At 42.3% G+C, this 19,834-nt stretch overlaps 1 protein-coding gene and 1 long non-coding RNA gene across 4 annotated transcripts in view; both read left to right on the forward strand.

Annotated features, from left to right (window-relative positions):
- The window catches only part of SETBP1 (SET binding protein 1), a 232,179-nt gene that overhangs the window by 42,657 nt on the left and 169,688 nt on the right, over positions 1-19,834 (forward strand). The window lies entirely within an intron of this gene.
- Positions 11,808-19,834, forward strand: part of LOC142486888 (uncharacterized) — a 73,356-nt gene continuing 65,329 nt past the window's right edge. Inside the window, exon 1 of the long non-coding RNA XR_012799070.1 lies at positions 11,808-12,533. This is a non-coding gene — a long non-coding RNA (uncharacterized LOC142486888). The remainder of the gene's footprint in view (positions 12,534-19,834) is intronic.

Raw genomic sequence — 19,834 nt, forward strand, 5'->3', positions numbered from 1 at the left:
AATCTTTGTGGCTTGAAAGCATTTGCATACTGTCAGTTGTTTGCCAACGGGAGGTGTGTGTGTGTTATATTCCATTAGGACTGGTGCTTGGTGTGCTTTTTTCGTGTTCAGTCTGGACTTTTCTGTTTCAAAGCCAATCAAGAAAGACATGAACAGATGGCAGGAGGATCCTCCTGTTTGTGTTATTTTTGGACATTCCAGTCAAATGTTTTATTGTCCTTGTTTTCTTTTCTGTTTGGTCCTTCACTTTGGTGAGTTTGTGTGTTACAGAATGTTTCCCCCTCCCCCCCCCCCTTTTTTTCTCCGAACATGTTTTTTATTTTGTGATCAGAAAAAAAAACAAAAAAAAAACAGACTTGACTCTGATTAGATACCCCGGGGCAGATGTGATTAAATGAAAGCCATGATTACCATTCAATAAAACATTGGGTAAACTAGTATGGCTGCAAACAGAGAGGACTCTACTTCTGTAAGGTCATTTTGTGATCAAAGAACTATATCCAATAAACAAGAAGGCGATATTTAGCATTTCCTCTTGCACCACGCGAACGGCAGTATGTTTTAAAAATGAATTTGCTGCATCAGGATAATAATGTTTAATTGATAGCTCTTACATTGGGCTGGTTTATGAATTCCAGCCAACAAGGAGGACCAAAGCCGGTTATTTACCTTACAGTAGGTTGCATGTTAACGGACCAATTAAAAATAAAATAGAAAGGACGCTTGAGTTGGAACACATCAGAAGGTAGAGAACAAACGTGTATATGCAGCAGGAACCAGCTATTCTGGGGATGCCATGCCCTTTTACCTATTCTGATCCTCATTGCAGCCATAAATGTATTTCAGGGGTGGCCAACTTCAGTGCTCAAGGGCCACCAACAGGTCAGGTTTTCAGGATATCCCTGCTTCAGCAAAGGTGGAGCAGTCGGAGACTGAGCCTCTGATTTAGCCACCTGTGCTGAAGCAGGGATATCCTGGAGACCTGACCTGTTGGTGGCCCTTGAGGAGTGGAGTTGGCCACCCCTGCTCTATACATTATTGCTTCTGAGGGGGTGTTCTCTGCTCACATGCAGAACTGAAAATCGATGTACTTTTAGCTACAACTTCTCTAAATAAAGGTTGCAGATATATGGGATTTAAAAAAAGCAATCTGCAGAATTTTTTTTTTTATTTCTGTATCCCAGCTTCATAGCATAAGTACAGCAACCAGTCTACAATGGTAAAGAGTATATTCACCAAACTGTGATAGGCATGTTTGGTTGTTAGTGGTCTTTTAAGTGTATGATGACAATTAACAGTCGGTAATGTTGGTTAGTGGGTACTGCTCTGAGACACCAAGGCAGTCTGGCAGCTGGTCCCTACAGTAATTGTAACCCTTTTAGCAGTGACCGTATAGCACGTGATGTCCCAGATTTGCTGAAGGAGTTCTGTTCTCTGTCGGACACTTGCTGAGCCTTGTTTCCAGATCATGCAAAGGGGAAAATACTACACACAATACTATGCAATCTATGGTTTTATTACAGAAGATGCTTTAGATTAGGGGTGCTCAACTCTAGCATGATCTCTCAGCAGGTCAGGTTCTAAGGGTATCCCTGCTTCAGCACAGGTGGCTCAATCAGTGGCTCAGATTGAGCCATCTGTTCTGAAGCTAGGATATCCTTAGAACCTGACCTGCTGAGAGATCATGATAGAGTTGAGCACCCCTAATCTAAAGCATCTTCTGTAATAAAACCATAAATTGCATAGTATTGTGTGTAGTATCTTGAGGATTGGAGTTGAGCGCGCTGCTTTAGGCTACCGTATATCCTAACCATTCTACTGCATTGCACAATGAAACATTGCCTCATTCTAGCACACTTCCTAGCTTATCCAGTTTTATTGAACCCTAATGTTAAGAGGCCTTCATGCCACATTTGCCACAGTTCACCGCTTAAAGTTCATTTAAAAGCGATCTATGCAGCTTTAGAACTTGGGTCTTGTACAACACACATTGTAGTCTGTCTGCATGCTGTTTTTAAAGTGTTGTGGTTAGCTCTGTGAGGAAAGAACACATAGAGAAGGCAGAGAGAGAAACTCAAAGCACATTGTGGTTTACTCGCTTCCTTTTTAATGTTAATTCATCTTTTTATTTAAGCATCTTTGCTGTCTAAGGCCTGGGACATAGTAACTTGAAGCTCGCTGAGGCGCGCTCCAGCTCTGCCTCACCTGCTGAAAATTTAGCTTTTTCCTGTCCTTGCAGGCGAGGGAGTGAGCGCGCTCTGGAGGCGGGGCGAAGGCGTGCCAGGAGGCGGAGCGGGAGGCGGGGCTAGTCCCCCGCTCCCATTGGATGGGAGCGGTTACGTGACCGCTCCTCCGCTTACCCGAGCGCCAAATTTGAAACTTCCCTGTCTGTTCCAATTTTCTGAGCTTCCGCACGCATCAGCGCGCATGCGGAAGGGGAAACTATAGCCGCGCTGATGACAGATGCAGGGGGTTTGTGCATCTGCTCAGCGCGGCTCAGCCCGCCTCAGCGAGCTTCCATTCACTATGTCCAAGGCCTAAGGCTGAGTCCCCGCTGGCGCTGAGCGCGCTCATGCTTGGAGAGCGCTCCAAGCATGAGCGCCGGGTGTCCTGCATTTACACGCGTGAGGGGGAGGAGGGGGAAGAGGTCTTTGCGGGTATTTGAGCACGCTGGAAAGTTAGGTAAACAAAAAAAATCTAAGTGTCGAGAGCGGGTCAGCGTGTGCTCACGAGCGTGCGCACAGCGTGAGAGGGGACTTGCATATATCTATATATGTAAGTAACTGCCGCATGCGCCGCCTTTTCGGCACTAGCAGGGTCGCAGCCTAACTCCGAGGTATTTCAAAATAAACCAAGATCACAAATAAAATACATCGTCATCAAACTTCGCGCGGACCAACTTCACCGATCAATTTAGTTGTGCATTATAACTCTGGCACTTCTGAAAATGTCCATACTACTCAATCCAGATTCAGCCATTGGGTAAACATTGGTTTGGTTAAATACTTTTGCTCAAAGACAACAAATATGCGAAAAGGAAAATATTTCCTACTTGTAACAAATTGCACATTACATCATGATTTGGAATATATAAACAAAGATGGTCTAATTTCAAGTGGTTGGTTAATTCGAACTCCTAGAGGATTCCTATACAAGCATTAATATTGGTGGTATAGGCAATAACTTTATTTAGATCGATATTTTGGTCGTCAGATTAGATTAGACATTCTTTTTGATCACCGATTTGGATGTGTGCTTATTTTAATAGATGCCTGTATAGGGGTCATGGTTCCACACATAGAAATTCAAGAAAAGAGTTATAAATAAAATGGATGTATGTAGTATCCATAACAAAAGGAGACCGAGTAAAACTGAAAAGGTCATATGCAGTTATCATTAGGTCTCATAGTAAATTCATTCATTTCAAACATTACCACAAAGTCACGTCATGCACACGCCATATAATATGCTGATACATTTTCCGCAAACATGCCAATCTCCTGTTCATTAACCCAACTACCATTATAGAACATTATTTGAGTGTCTGCTTACTATCCTACTGATAGTTGGGCAAAGGAGAGACGGGACCTTTTAATTAACAGCAGGTTGGTCAGCTCTGCTGATACGCTGCATGGACTCCAAATGTAAACATCATGAGGGTTTAATAGACTAATATGGAGGGAATCTACAGGGCTATGGAGGTTTTGTCTCTATAATGGGTACACAAAATCGCCTTTTGCAGCCCCCAATAATTTAGCACTGCTATTTAGGACAACAAATAATAGTAACCCGCCATTTTTCACACTAGTAACATTTGGGAGCAATGTCAGTGCATTTGGAGTACCAGTTCTATCTTTATTTAACTGCAGGATTTGAAGGCGAAGGCCATGACATAAACTTCCGGTAAATGGTTACATTAATTGTGTCGAAGACTGAGGCACTGATTGAGTCACCTGTGCTGAAGCAGGGATATCCTGAAAACCTGACCTGTTGGTGGCCCTTGAAGACTGGAGCTGCCCGCCCCTGTGTTAGAAGAATACAAAGGCCTATCAGTGAAATATGTGTTGGATGCTGATAGACACTAGAATAAGCAGACGTGGAAAATTCTTTCCTTTCTTCATAATGGAAACATATTTTGAATAGCTTACAAAAAGAACATAATTAGCCTCTGGAAAACATTCACCCCCCCACCCCCCTGCAAAAAGAACAAGGTACTAAGAACATTAATGGACTACAACACAGTGAACTTACTTTTCATCCAAAAGGACAACATGTCGAGTTCTGTTTGTGCTTTTCTAACTACACTGTGTCTAAACATTAAATGTTGTCTTTGGTCTCGAATCAAGGAGAATGTGCTGAAATATACGCCACTCCAGTTCCCATGTACTGCACGATGCGAGCAGAACAGGTGTGAAACGCTCTGTGAGTCAGAATAGTTACATTTGTGCACTGAACAGAGTACAGGCAGTCCTCGGGTATCCAGCGGAATCCGCCCTGGAAGCAGCGTTGGATAGTGAGTCCCCAGTGGCGGTGAGAGTTGGATAACGCATTCAGGAGTTGGATAACGTATTCCGGCGTCAAAAAACGGCCCTTAGGGTTGCATTGTGAAGCGTTGGATATGCCATTCAATGTAAAGTGAAACGTTGGGTAACGAGGACTACCTGTATACTATCCGTTTTCAGATGCACTAATCCTCTGTGGACATTGCAGCCAGGATTACAAACTACATTGTATTTTTTTGGATCCCATCAGTACGCAACTCTGACCAACTCTTTGTCAGTTATATAGAGCTTGGGAGCGCAAACATTTATGACTGCGCCCCCCTTTCTGCCAGCTCCGGAGCTCGCGACCCCCCTTCCTACCTTTACCACTGCGTCAAATGACGCTCCAGGGTCACGCGACGTCAGGTCACGTGACCCACGGTGGTATTTGACGCCTGTGGCGTCATGTCACGTGACAGCGCAGCGTAATTTGACGCTGCATTGCCATGGAGACGCGTCACCGCGTCTGATTCCAGGTAAGGTTTTTTTTTTTGCAGGGGTTTCGCGCGATCCCCTGACATTTAATTGAAATGCCTGGGGGAAGAGCGCGGGACCTCTGCAACCGCCCGCGCACCCCCAGACAAATCTCCCATCCCCCCAGTTTGCGCACCGCTGATATAGAGCATATAGATTTTGTTCTACTGTATGTATGTATTTATATAGCGCCATTAATATACTTGGCGCTTCACAGTAGTAATACATGTGATAATCATATAAATAACAAATACAAATAACCGATCGTGGGAATAAGTGCTTCAGACATAAAAGTAACATTTAGGAAAAGGAGTCCCTTCTCTGAAGAGCTTACAATCTAATTAGTAGGTAGGGAGAATGTACAGAGACAGTAGGAGGGAGTTCTGGTAAGTGCGTCTGCAGGGGGCCAAGCTTTATGTATCGTGTTTAGTATTAGCCACGGAGTTATTCATATGCTTCTTTAAGCAGGTGTGTTTTTTAAGGTGGGTCTTAAAGGTGGATAGAGAAGGTGCTAGTCGGGTACTGAGGGGAAGGGCATTCCAGAGGTGTGGGGCAGTCAGTGAGAAAGGTTTAAGGTGGGAGAGGGCTTTAGATACGAAGGGGATAGAGAGAAGACATCCTTGAGCGGAACGCAAGAGTCGGGATGGTGCATAGCGAGAACTTAGGGCTGAGATGTAAGGAGGAGCAGAAGAGTGTAAAGCTTTAAAAGTGAGGAGGAGAATTGAGTGTGAGATGCGGGATTTGATAGGAAGCCAGGAGAGGGATTTCAGCAGGGGAGACTGGCCGAGACTCATCAAGTTTCAAGAATATCTGTTGTGTTAAGCTGACAGAAGTCATGCAGAATTTTCTTCTTTGTCCAGGTCAAATCTGTTCCTCTTTTGCCCCATTTGGATGAAGGTTTGAGGTTCTGTGCTGCATTGGGAGTACTTGTTATACATGATAGCATGTAGCTGTTTCTGTTTGTGATAACATCATTCCACCCATGTTCTGTGCATTGATAACAATCAAAACACCCAAACTCGTATCTTGGACACCTCATTTTAGAAACCTGTATGAAACCTAACATAGAGGCTCCTTGTACCCCAATTGAATACATTTTTACTGGCACTAGCAAATACACTAATAGTGGCCATTTAACCCATAGCCTTCTCTCCTAACACTAATAGTTGTGTGAATTTTACAACCCTGACATAGGAACAATTAGGTCATTTGATAAGGTCAAATGTTCCTCGTAGTAGTACAAAATGACAGATCCCATTGTATTATTATTTATTTATTTTTGCATATTGAAACCTTGATTTTACTGTTGTAGCCTTGTCACGTTTCCCCAGAGTCTGCCTCCTCCTCCGGACCCAGAAGTCAACGCTTTTATAATTGCAGTAGGGGAGGTGATAGTCCCCCCCCCCCCAGTGCCAATGTGGGAAAGTGTTATTGCTTTCATGTATCATAAGCACGTGACCTCTTCACATCTGCTCCTGTTCTGCTTCCTTATTCACTGGGATCTCACAATTAAGGTTGGGTGATGAAAAGGATGCAAAGATGTCAGGAGCAATTAGTGATGTGCAGTAGTTGCAACGCTTCACTATAAGAGGAAAACTTGTGGTTCTGTTTGTCACGTGCTATTTGACACAATGTATTTGTTGACACTTTCTGTGCTAAGCTACACTTCACAGCTTTTCAAATCTCTAGTCCCCTCCAGCAGTTATTTAGCAGTTCATTTGGGCTCGGAGTTACATTTCCGCACAGATTGTAGGATTAGATGAATTTATTGAAACGTTAAAAAATTAAATCTGACAATGGTGCAATATTATTAAAGGACTGTTTCAGAAAACCTGAATATTACAGATTTCTGGGAAGGGAGTTCCAGGTACTCGAATATCTGGAGCATATTTTTAGAGTTAATCCAAATGTGCAAATGTTTAGGAACATTTGCTATATTTCCTTTATTTTGATTGCTGTGGTAAACCTTATACAAACAACATGTTAAAACGCACCAAGCCCAAACCAAATGTGAGCAAATTGTAAGCTTTGCTCCTGACTGGTTATGGGTGAATATAGGCGTGTATCTTTCTTCTAAGGTGTGAATACTGCATATAAATGAGTTTGATCTTCCCCTAAATAACCCAAACGAGAGGAGCCTTCACTAGTAATTATTAGGAAAGGTTTTGCTACTGCTAGTTAGTTTTACAAGTCAACTTGGTGCATACTATAAATTAAACTTCCTTGGGTTTCTGTGCATCAAGGCAATTTTGGAGCAAAACGAGGATATTTTCCCTGTGCACCTACAGTATGTATCAAAGCATTTTGCTCAAATCTTGCCCAGTCTTCTCTAGTGTCAGTAGGAGGAGTTACACCGATTATAATGAGATGTATCACATACTGCGTCTCTGCCCCAGCTTGCATCTCTGGGAGAGTCAGCAAGAGGACTTGGGGAGGAGTTGCATGGTGTACAGATTATAATGCGATGTATCCCATTCTGCATCTCTGCCCCAGCTTGCACCTCGGGGAGAGTCAGCAAGAGGAGGCGGGGAGCAGTTACATGGTGCACAGATTATAATGAGATGTATTACATTCAGCATCTCTCTGCCCCAGCTTGCACCTCGGGGAGAGTCAGTAGTAGTAGGCGCAGAGGAGTAACACGGTGCCCACATTATAATGCAATGTATCCCATTCTGCGTCTCTGCCCCAGCCTGCACTTAGCCCATAAAATACTCCATACTGGATCTGATGTTGCATAAACCGCGGACCCTTTGTCTCTTATTCCTTACAAGAGTCGGGTCTTGCCTCTTGAGGAAGAAACTTGCACTTTTGTATTATTTATTTGTATTTTCACGTCGATGCAAAAAGATGTCCTCGCATACAGTGCTACTAAATCTGGAAAAGCTACCAAACTCCTCACTACTTTCACAGGGAAGTCAGAGGGAGGAAGAACCACAATATGAATTGTCGGTAATATGTAACAGAACAGAGTTATAGGCACTAATTAAACACGGTATATTTTGATTGTTTGAGGATGAGTTCTTGGTTGTTTGTTTATTTTGCGCAGAACTGAAAGTATGTCAGGGAAAACAGGACAATGTGCAGCAGGACTTGTGAAAGAAAAACAATATAGGTAAGGCCAGTCACTGATCCATCAAATCTCCGCCTGGGGCTCCGTGTTATCATTTGTCTTCTTCTTTGAGCAGCCTAAGAGACAAATGGGTTTGTTTACAGATGGCTAACAATTCTCACACAAGATGCACACAACAGGCAGATTGTGTCTGACCTTGTGCGTCAGTCTCTGACCTCTGAAATCTAACTTGGACAAGTCTTGTGCGTCAAATAGAAATGACACAAGAAGTGCGTCTCTGCAGAGGTTTGATGTGCCTGTGTTGTTTGTGGCGCTCTGCACAATATAGGAACGTAATATTAATAAAGCATAATAAACGTTAAACCAGTTCTGTCATATCTAAGTCAACACAGTGCTATGGATCAGACTTTAAAGCAGGGGAGGGCAACGCCGGGGTCAGGTCAGGGGTGAGGGGTGAGCCGTCATCAGGTCAGGTTTCAGGATATCCCTGCTTCAGCGCAGGTGGCTCTATCAGTGCTCAGTCTTTTTTTTACTGTGAATGTGCTCACAAGTGATAGTAATATTTGTATTTGCATTTCCCATTTAGACCAGATTTTAGCAGTGATCGGAGAATATCCAGAGTGCACACGCTTGCGCTTATCTTGTATGAATAGCTGGTTATCGCTAAAATACGAGTTGGCTGTGGAAGAGGGCTGCGAAACACAGAATATAACAGAAAACTTCGTCGCTAAAGCAGCAACTGGCGTTTTTTTTTTTTTTTAATTTACCTGAACCGAGAAGACTCCCAGAAACTGATCTGTGGACCCCTGGCTCCCGAGATTTCCGTTTTTGTGTGTCTGTGTTGGCGTGTCTGTGTTGGCGTGTCTGTGTTGGCGTGTCTGTATTGGCGTGTCTGTGTTGGTGTGTCTGTGTTGGCGTGTCTGTATTGGCGTGTCTGTGTTTGCGTGTCTGTGTTGGCGTGTCTGTATTGGCGTGTCATGTTGCCGGATCAAACCGGACCACGTCATCATATTGTGTCCACTGTTATCCAGGGGACAAATCTCGTATCCCAGGGCACCACACATCAACTCAGAGGGAACCCCCGTTTCAGCTACCAAAAAAAAACACCCCCCCCCCCCAAGGAAAGCGGAACTGACTTCTGTCTTTAAAGTGCGTCACAGACTTTTATGTACAGAGGTTTGAGAGAAAAGGTATTTGAGTGTTTTCATTGGTGCACTTCCAATAGAAGCTCGTCCTTGCCCAGGCAATAAAGTATTACAACAGGTTGGGTTAGTTTAGACTTATTAAAGGTAGCTCAAACTATGGCCTTTTGAGCAGAAAATAGATTTTACAAGGAGCCAACTCTGACTAATTCTGAGGTCCTACCTGACAACATGTTTCCTTCGGCCACTATTGCACCAAACTATTTCACATTGACGTGGTCAGCACAAAACATTTAGAAAAAAGGAAACGCCATTGCGCACAAATTGTAAAATTATTAAGGGATGTGAGTGACTAGTGTATAAATACAGTAGTAAATGCTTAATTGATACAAAACACACACAAAATTAACCATGAATAGTGCACCCAGAAATAAATACAACTAGTGTCATTAAAACCTTTATAAGATGTGAAGGTCCTGCTGCTCGTCCTGCTGCTCGTCAAAGCTGATGGCTCAACACCATAAAAATAACGTGAAGAAAAGAAGACGGCGCACGACCTCTCAGAGTGTAAAAATGTATCATTATAATGAAACAATGTAAGTTGGTATAATATGCACGTACAGAATAAATCAATATATAGGCCGCACCAAACGTTTTTTTAAAGACTAGAATTATGGAACACTTGCGCAATATAAAAGTTGGATAAACATAGCGTACCACGTCACTTTAACGTTCTTCATCAGTGACCCCAGTTTAATGAAATATAAAGGGGTTCAGATAGTACACCCCATTATACGAGGGGGGGATAGACTAAAATATCTTTCTAAACGAGAAACTTTCTGGATATACCAGATGAAGACCCTGGCCCCCATGGGCTTTAATGAAGAATTAAACATCTGGTCACTGTATTAAAGAGATTTCACTTTTTTTAGTTGGGAATTCATTGTTTTTAAAGATGATAATTGAAAAACATTTTTTTTAACAAATAGTTAAAATTAACATTATATTGTTTTACATTTTTTGGTGTAAAATATGTGGATATGTTTCATATATTGTTTACTGTATTTTAAATAGATTTTTAACTATATATTAATTTTGTGTCCTTTTGGTATTGACGTGTGTGTGTGTGTGTATATAATTTTTTTTTAATAAGATGAAATTATCTCCAATCACTTACAGTATGTACTTTCAATAATAGTCTTGTCTCGCTTTCTAAGGTAATAAGCAAGCCTTGCACAAACCTATTTCTTGTTGCTAACATTTTGTTTCTTTTACTTCAGCAACTTAAATAAAGGAAAGTTGTTATGTTACACTTGGTCTTTAAAAAATATTAAATGTATTATTAAATTGTAATTGTGTAACTGTGTGTAGCATTAGTTTAAATATGTATACGTCTGTGTGCTTTTTGCTGCGATTGGCTGATTGACACCCCCTGAGCAGCCAATCACTAACTGACCTGGGGTTTAAATACCCCTCACACTAATGTTATAATTATCCCTGAAGAAGTTGAGTAATTCAACGAAACGCGCAGGAGTTTTGATACTGTTATTTGGCATTTGCTTTAATTCCCCTTTATACTGCTGAAGCTTGTCCGGTTAGCTTGCGTTACAGTATCTGAAACAACGTGAGTTTGTTGTCTAGTACGGCGCAACTCGGTGACGTCAGAGCATCGCCTGGTAGTGCCGTGGAGCTGTAGCTCACATTCACCCCAGAGCCAGCAGTTTGGGGTTAAATTATTCCGTTGGATCGCCGCATGGACCGCCGCATACCCGGAAATCCACACCCGTGAGTCCACTACCGTGCAGACGTGTTCCATGATGGAGTGCTTACATCTGAGATTTGTTCAGCTTGATAACGTACAAGAACCTCTGCAGCGACCCGAGTGGGAATCCATGAGGGCAGCTGATATACATTGAGTGGATTTGTTTCAACATCCGAGTGGTAACATGTACCCAAAACATACCTTGCCTAACTAATTGATTTTTTTCTGTACGTGTATATTATACCACCTTACATTGTTTAATTATAATTATACATTTTTACACAATGAGAGGTCGTGCTCTGTCTTCTTTTCATCAGCACAAACCATACATTTTTATAACTGTAACACCCGGCAGCAGGGGGTAGGGTGTACATGCGCGAACAAAGTCCTGCTCCGCTCCCGATGGGATTAGAGTGTCAGCTCCTTGGTCAGTTACCTGTGATCTCTGGGTTCTCTCTGGTGGGTTCAGGCCTTGGCTGTAATGGAGGATAGTTGGTGGTTGGAAGAACAGGACAAGAAATAGGGCGCCAGGATCTTTTGCAGCTCACAGGTATTTTATTGTCAGGCACAACAGTTCCAGCCTTGCACAGGATCAATTGTTCTCATATAGAGAACAATACCTCATTAGACAGGTTCCCTGTATAAGGCTGTCTTCAGGGCAAGTTCCCTCTGTGCCCTTTCCCATTCAGGATCAGTACTTCTGGGTCAGTATTTGCCTCTAGTCCACCACACATATTTTGGCTTCCTATCTCCTAGCACTCTGACTCACTATCTTCTAGCTCAATAATTCACTCCTAACTTCTCGACTGTCTCTCCCGTAACTGCCCGAACTAATAAATAATAGTAATAATATTATCCCTTTTTAAGGGATAAAGAGAACTGTTCCTTTTTAACTGTGCTAACTGTGGCTCCACAGTTATAACTCTCATCTTATTTAACTGTCCTAATCTTAACTGTCTCCCTCAACTGACTAAAACTGTCATCTCTCACAGCTTCACTGGTTGCCTAGCAACATGTAACTGCAGCCTCTCTTAACTGTCCCTATTCAAAACTGCCAATGCGAGCTCCCTGCACTAAAAACGCCTTAACTGCAAATGCAGCCGCCCTATTGGCTAAGCCGCAGCATGTGACATTCCCCTGAGGCTCATGGGACTTGTAGTCCCTGTCTTGAGCCTTTCCCTATTAGCCGCCCTCGTGGGGTCCTACTGCACTTGCGCGAGTTCTGCGCACGCGCAGCCAACTACAAAATGGCGGAACCCTGCAAAGGGATCCGCCGGAGCTTCCGGCGACCGCTCGCCCTATCTATCGGCTGCAACTGTCGCGCACCTGATTGCCTCGTCCCCCCCCCTCCCCCGGCAGCACCTCATCTCTTGCGCATACGCAAAGCTCCATAATGGCCACCGCGCATGCTATCCGTTCTGCGCATGCATGGCAAATCATAACATGGCCGCCGCGAGTCATCCCGTGCATCTGCGCATGCGCGAGCCCTGCGCACGCATAACAAACATGGCGCCACCGACAAGCCTGTTGCCACAGCAGCGAAGGTAAGGGGGGAAAACTGAGGACTGGGGCGCAAGAGGGGACCTGGCTACATAACATTTCAATGCGTTAATATATAACTCTGAGCCTTTAAATCCCTGCTGAATTGTATGTATGTATGTATGTATGTATGAATGTATTATGTCTTTATTTATATAGTACCATTAATGTACATAGCGCTTCACAGCAATAGAATGTTATCATTCTTTCCCACTGTCACTTAAAATAAAATATTTAATGCAGTCCTGAAGTTTCACCAAAATGTGATATTATTTTTTTCTTACTTGGCGTTGACAAATTATTATTATTATTGGTATTATTTGTAATGTGCTAACATTCAGTAGCGCAGTACAATTGGGTCATAGGGCGAAAAATGATAAGATAACTTTAACATACATTGTAACAGTTGCTAAGGAGGGATCTTCCCCAAGGGGCTTACAATCTATCAGGCAATGTCTGTAATAGTGGAACATATAATTTTGCAGGTTCAATTAGTCCCAGCTCTTAAGAGCTTACAATATAATTTTGGTGCCTTAGAGAGACGATTGACTTGCCCTGATTGACTTGACAAGGAGAGCGGACCCTGGGATTTGAGCCGGGGTTTACCTGCTTTAAAGGCACTGACATTACTATTCCTTTTAAAGCAGCAATCCAAGCTGGCTGTTTTTTCTCATGTTTCCTCCTTTATTTATTTTTTACACCAGGTTGAAGCAGGGATAATATCAAGCTCTGGGGACACCCTGCTTCCTGACTCTGCTCGACTAGCAGGGATTACGTTATGGGCGCTTTCCAGACCTCGTGGGCCAATAGGAAGCTGTGACGTCATCCGCAGCGACTTCCTATTGGCCCATGTGACAGGAACATTATTTATTTGTAAAATATTTTACCAGGGAGTAATACATTGAGTTACCTCTCGTTTTCAAGTATGTCCTGGGCACAGAGTTACGACATGGTTACAAATATAGTTACATTAAGTGAAAAGGGTTATACAGTACATTATATACAAGACATTGCATGCACAGTTATAGATAATATATATTAAAGGCGTACATTACAGTTACAGACCAGATGTAAATGTTAGACTGCTTTTAGTTTTGAAAGAATTTAGACTAGTGGTGGCTGAGAGTCTCCGGTAGATTGTTCCAGTTTTGGGGTGCACGGTAAGGCCTGGGTCCCGCTGCATCCGGCGGCACGCGCGGCACTTACCAGACCGGAGTTCTTCCCGAGCTGGCCCCAGTCCCTTAGAAATTTAAACATTAAACTTGCAGGAGATACCGGCACCCCCTACAGCGGTAAGTATCTCTGAAAGCAGGTGGTCCCCAGAACTGAAATGAATGGGGTTCACCTCCGGGAACCTGCTTCAAACCTAAGCAAAAAAAAAATTGAAAATAAAAACCAGCTTGGATTGCTCCTTTTAACCCCAGGTATTACAATACAAAAGTATTGTAGCCACCATCTGACTTCTTTCTTTGAAGGTTGTATGCACGTGGCATGCTCTGCTCCTATAACGTAACACCTGAATTCCCCAGCTGACTTAAATGTACCATTTATTGCAAATAACTTCTTTCCCTCCCCCACCTTCAGTCAAAATTGATGTTGCTCTTGGCTCATCCCTACAGATGTAGCGAAACTTACTGTGTTTGGGGCCGTTGCTGAAAAACGTAAAGCCGCCGCTCTGGGCATGTTGCCGCGGTTGTGCTTTGGGGGGTCTCTGCTACCAGATTGGCTACTTGTGCTATGAACAGTATGTCTGCCTGCATCTGTATTTGTTGTTGTGAGTCTTTACTCGCTATGCACCAAATATGTACAGGAGCGTAAACATTTGGAAATCCTATATCTGTTTTGCCTTTATCTTTTAATAGAAGTTATTGTAAAAGCTTATGTGTTGCATGACTGTCTGTACTGTATTAAATAACAATGACCAGTGTTCGACAAACCTATACATTTGCACGCCCCGGGCGAGTGGATTTAACATCGTGGCGAGCTCCTATTGGCCCCTAGCAGCACACGTGTGGTACTAGGTGGCGAGTAGATTTTTTTGTTCGGCGAGTAGGTTTTTTGGCGATGTGTCGACCACTGACAATGACTATACGTACACTATTCTATTCATTGCTTTGGGTTTGTTTTTTTTTTAAAGAGCGACACCAGAAAAAGTTATAACAGCTTATTTTGTAAAAAAAAAAAATTAAATTAGACTTTTCAGTCTGCAGTAGTTTGTGATCAATATTTGATCGACATCTATTGAAGCCGCGTTTACTTGATGTATCTAAGAGGAAACACTACATAAATGGTGCCTGCGATTCATGGTTCGAAGGTTACAGTGTATTTTACACTCTGGTATGCACATAGCTATCAAGTATTCTCCTTTACCAGGGGAGTGGGCTCGGAGAAAAGTGTATTTTAGACTAAGGGAAGGAGAAATGTGCATCCACTGAAATATGTAGGTATATATTGTGATACTTTGTTACTCTTTTAGCATTCAGGAAAAATGATTGACTCTGGTTGCGCCTGGCTCAATAAATAATCAATGGGCTGTAACAGTGAAATCCATTGCGGGCTGTACCCTACTAACCTGCTAAGTTTTGTAATTGCTGGCTTCATGATTTTGAAGCCTTTGAAAAGACATCAGCTATTGGAAGTACAGTAGATCTGCTGTTGGCATATTACAAAAAGCTTCAAGGTACAGAAAATACTACTAAGCACCGGTGTTTCTGGTCTTGAGACTCATTATTAAAACCAAACGATGCATTTTGCCGTAACTGTACATTGTGAGTTGTTATGAAGACGGCATTCATTGCAAATTCACCCCAACGTCTCAACTTCCAGTATTATTTGTACAACTGGAGAGCATTTCAGAGCAAAATGGTGGAATATGCTAAATATGCTTTTTATAAAGTTCCAGATAAATCATTAAATCTATGCCGTGCTTTTAAATAGTACACAATGAGACATTCATGGTATTTATTTATGCTAACCTGGGTGTCAACCTCAATGCTTCAGTAGTAAAATTTTCCATTAGCTAACAGACTTCCTTTTAATGTAGGTATTAGAGAATCTTTTAAAGTGTTAGAAATGAATTCTATTTGATTTTCCATCACAGCTAATGTGACTACATAGACCGTCTTTCTTTCTGTGTCTCTACATTTTTGTGAGCATGGAAATCGAAGACCCGTTGGGAATTTAATGGAACTTCCAATGGAAAGTACAACACGTGCTCCCAGGACTTGATGCAAGTCCTATCTCATCAGCAGAAACATACTTCATTACCTAGGATTGCCGTCTTCTATGGGGAGTAATAAAGTACGGGTTGCTGTTTTTTTTTAAAGAATAAAACAGTCTAGGAATACATTTTAGCTGTAATTGCAAGTAGGAATTCCTAAAACACTTCCACATACTGTATTTTATTGGCGAGTTCTGCAAATTTAAATTCTAATTTAAAGAACTGTAACAATAGGAGTCCATTGTTTTGACAGTACAAAGCTTTCTGAAGAAATTAAAACAAAACTATAAACGTGGACTGGCTAAACACTGGATTCATATTTTCAAGTGATCCTTGGAGGTTGGAGTTCCAAGTCCACTGTGGTCTTAAGTTTTTAAACAGTGGGGGTTAGTGTTTTTATATTTTCAGATCTAAACAGTAGAATGTATTTATAAAACATCACATACATGTTCCAAATTGTCCGGATGTATAGTAAGAGAGAGAAGCAAGGCAACACCTGTGGTTGTGGTCAATGCAATAGTCCGACAAGAGACTAATCCTCTGATTTCTTTCTATACTTGCCCCAACGGTGATCAAGTGGGGATTGTGGTCATGAAGAATCCAAATCTATTAAACTGAATTATGTCAAGCAGGTGGAGCTTTTTTTGCACAATAATGTGTGGGGTCTTCCATGATCATTGTTTTGCAAAATAATTATCGTCACCAAACAAAGGCCACCTAGTTCACAGGCTCCCACGCTGAGGGAGGGGGGAGGAAAGGTGTACGGCTCTAGTTTGTTCTCTCATCCCAGAAACTCTCCTGTTTCTATAGTCTCTCATTTCTGACCCCTCGTGAGACATAGGGGTATTTACTAAAGTGTGGTAATGCCAGTTTGGGGCACTATCGCAAGGAAACTCTTGCTGATTTTAAAGGGGAGTTTTAGTGCGGCAATGCCCTATTTGGCACGATCACAGTTGAATGAATAACCCGCGTAAAATTTCAACGCCGTCACGCAATTATTCTCTTGCTGTTTTTAAATGATGAGCTTTTCATTGAACCAGAAGCTGGTCCTTTTATTTTAAGCAAGTGTCTGTGTAGCTTAAAGGCTTGGTGATCAGGGAGAAAACAGGACACATTTTGTCTGCCTAAAGTATTATTTATTTTGTGCTTTGTACAAGCGGTTCCTGTGTAGACTTTGCACAAAACAACCTCTGTGCATCTCAACAGAGATCCCTTCATTAACAAGGCAATGCAAGCGTTTTTTCTTTTTTACATTTATTTTTATGTTTCTACACAGGATTGAAGCAGGGGGGTCTCCGGAGCTGAACCCCATTAACTTCAGCCCCGGGGACCCCCTGCTTTTGGAGATATATGCCTGTCGGTAGCTGTTCCAGCTGGGTATCGGGGTTCACATTGTGGCCACTTTTCAAACCTCCCGCACCCTGCGGGCCACTCGGAAGCTATGACGTAATCCGGCGCGGCTTCCTATCGGGCCTTACGGAGGTAAATATCTCGGGAAGCGGGGGGTCCCCAGAGCTGAAATGAATGGGATTCAGCTCCCGAGGCCCCCTGCTTCAATCCAGTGTAAAAACATAATAATAATAAACGTTAAAAAAAAAAAAAAAAAAAACACACGCTTGGATTGCCTTTTTAAGGGAGACCACAATATATCGTTTGCACTTTTTTTTAAATCTTATTTTAGAACATGTATTGATTATGACCTCATAATAAAAAATTAAGAAAAACATTGATTATTAAAATTGCTTCATACCATGTTTCTCCCTTTCCTTTCACCCTTCTCCACTTTCTTTTGACATCTGCCCACTCTCTGTGTTCTTACTCTCACTCCCCAGTGCTGGTGTTGTAAACTCTGCATGTTCCGTAGCACAATCTGCCATATTTAGCAGTATTGCTCATGCAATAGCTGTCCAGTTGTATGGCAAAGTGAGCAAAACACTACACGGTTAAATAAGGTTTACCAGCTATCCCTTCTTACCTGTCCTTTCCCAACACTGCTGATATATCTGCAGATTATCTTGGTAGCATCCCAATCTGCAGGTTTATTTTCAGTGGCGACCCTTCCAAATCAAGTAACTCTGATTAACACCTAGAAGATGGTTGACTGTTTTTGTAATATTTTTTGTCTGCGGATTTGAACGGATCAAAATGAAATCGGGCGATTCGTGGTTTGCGGATTTTATAAAATTATTATTACCACTACACTCTGTGGATTCTGCAACCCATCGACGGATTTGTAGCATCTAATCCCCGGATTGGTTGTATCTAATGGCTTTTTTTTAATGAATCTGCACGGATTAAAACTGACAATCTGTTTGCGGATTTTACACCGCGAAAACGAATTTGGGGTTGAAATTGCTTGGGGCGGATTCACCCAGTTCTATTAACGCCGTTTTGGGTTCTTTTCGATTGTGCTTAAATTGAGATCAAATATCCAATGTCCCGAATAAAACATTTCTAATGATTCGAACCGTTCAGTCACTTCTATGTTCCTTGCTAACATAACTCGCATGGCTTTTCCAGCATTGTGTTACCTAAAGCACGGGCATAAGACGTTATATTTAATAAATTGGCGTAAGGCACTTTGATGACCCATTCAAATGAATAGTCCATAAGATGCCTTGCCACTTAGCACTGTTAAGTAAATAGAATTTCTTGCTAAATCTACGTGCCCAAGAAAATCCACTTTAATATTACACGCCTCTGTCGCACAATAAGGTACCAACATCAGCAGTTACATATTCGTACATAGATATTCGGCATTGAAAACGACTGTATACTCAATCCAAAGATTTAATTATCTGAAGCGAGAAAGCTTTGTCTTTCACTGCTCACCTCTTCGTCACAGGGAAATGTGGATTATTGGTATATCAGAATAGGTTAAGTAAGCAGGGCAATGTTTAGGTTAATTGTCACTGGTGCTCCTACTCTCCATTACTGATCCATCCGGGAGTCTGGCCAAAGAGCAGATGGGAGAGGCAGCGTCATCGCCTTCCGTCTCATTGTGTCTAGTTCTCCCTTCTTCTTCTTCTCTGTCTTTTTCCTTTGGCTGAGTAAATAGGCCAGATGGCAGTGAGGGGAACAGACAACAAGTGAGGCACGGCATATGGGCAGCCTGTTTAATTTTGATTCCTGCTGGGAAGTGGATTGGAGGAGGTAAGTTACAAAAAGCCAAAAGAAAGAGCCTAAAACCTGATGGGGAAATTGGATTCAATTTTCCATCGTCAACAAATAGAAATTCTTTTGTGCGAAGGGGAACTCCTAGAGGAAACTTTTCCTCTCTCCCTCTCCCACCCTTCCCCCAGTAGCTCTAAAGGATGCTGATATTCACACCTCATTAAAGATTGTTAGAGATGGGAAGGAGGGCTGGAGGAGTTCTGCCTGCACAAAGTACTAAATTAGCTCCCTGTTTCGATTTCATCTAGGGTAGGAAGTCTTGTCAGTTACACGAGGGGCTAAAGGGATGGAGATATCTATCCTACAGAGAGGAGCGGGCATTTCAGGTAAACTGTAGTCCTTTTCATGATTGATACAAGACATTTCCATACCAGTTCCTTATATTGGAAGCCGTCTTTACAGCGAAATAATATATTTGTAACGAGGGCTGTTTGTAAAGTGGCGTTCTGCTGCATATGTAAGGTAAACGTCCCCGTTTCATTTACCACTGGTAACAGCTGTTTCGGGTCAAATGGTAAACTAGTGAAAACTATGCAAAAAAGATGAAGATTTTGGAAACAATTACAATCTTGAAATAGATCAGCACAACAGGAACCATCAGGTAACAGGGTTTCAGTTTGTTAAATTTATGTGAACCGGGGTGTCCCGTGGAGCTGAATCTCACTATTTTTAGCTCCAGGAAGCACCCCGTTCATGAGATATTTGCCCTTCTATTTACCATTGTTTTCTGGAAATTAAAATGGCCGCCAATTCAGCTTCAGCCCCGGTGTCCAGTAGGATCCGCAACATAATTTGAGGGGTGGAGGGAAGTGACCTTGCAAATTTCTACTATACCATTTTGGTGGCCATCTTTGAATATCCAGTAAGAACACTGGCAACTGAAACGTAGGTATCTTTGAAACTGAGGGGGCC

This window comes from Ascaphus truei, chromosome 1 (genome assembly GCF_040206685.1).
Source record: "Ascaphus truei isolate aAscTru1 chromosome 1, aAscTru1.hap1, whole genome shotgun sequence".
NCBI lineage: Eukaryota > Metazoa > Chordata > Amphibia > Anura > Ascaphidae > Ascaphus > Ascaphus truei.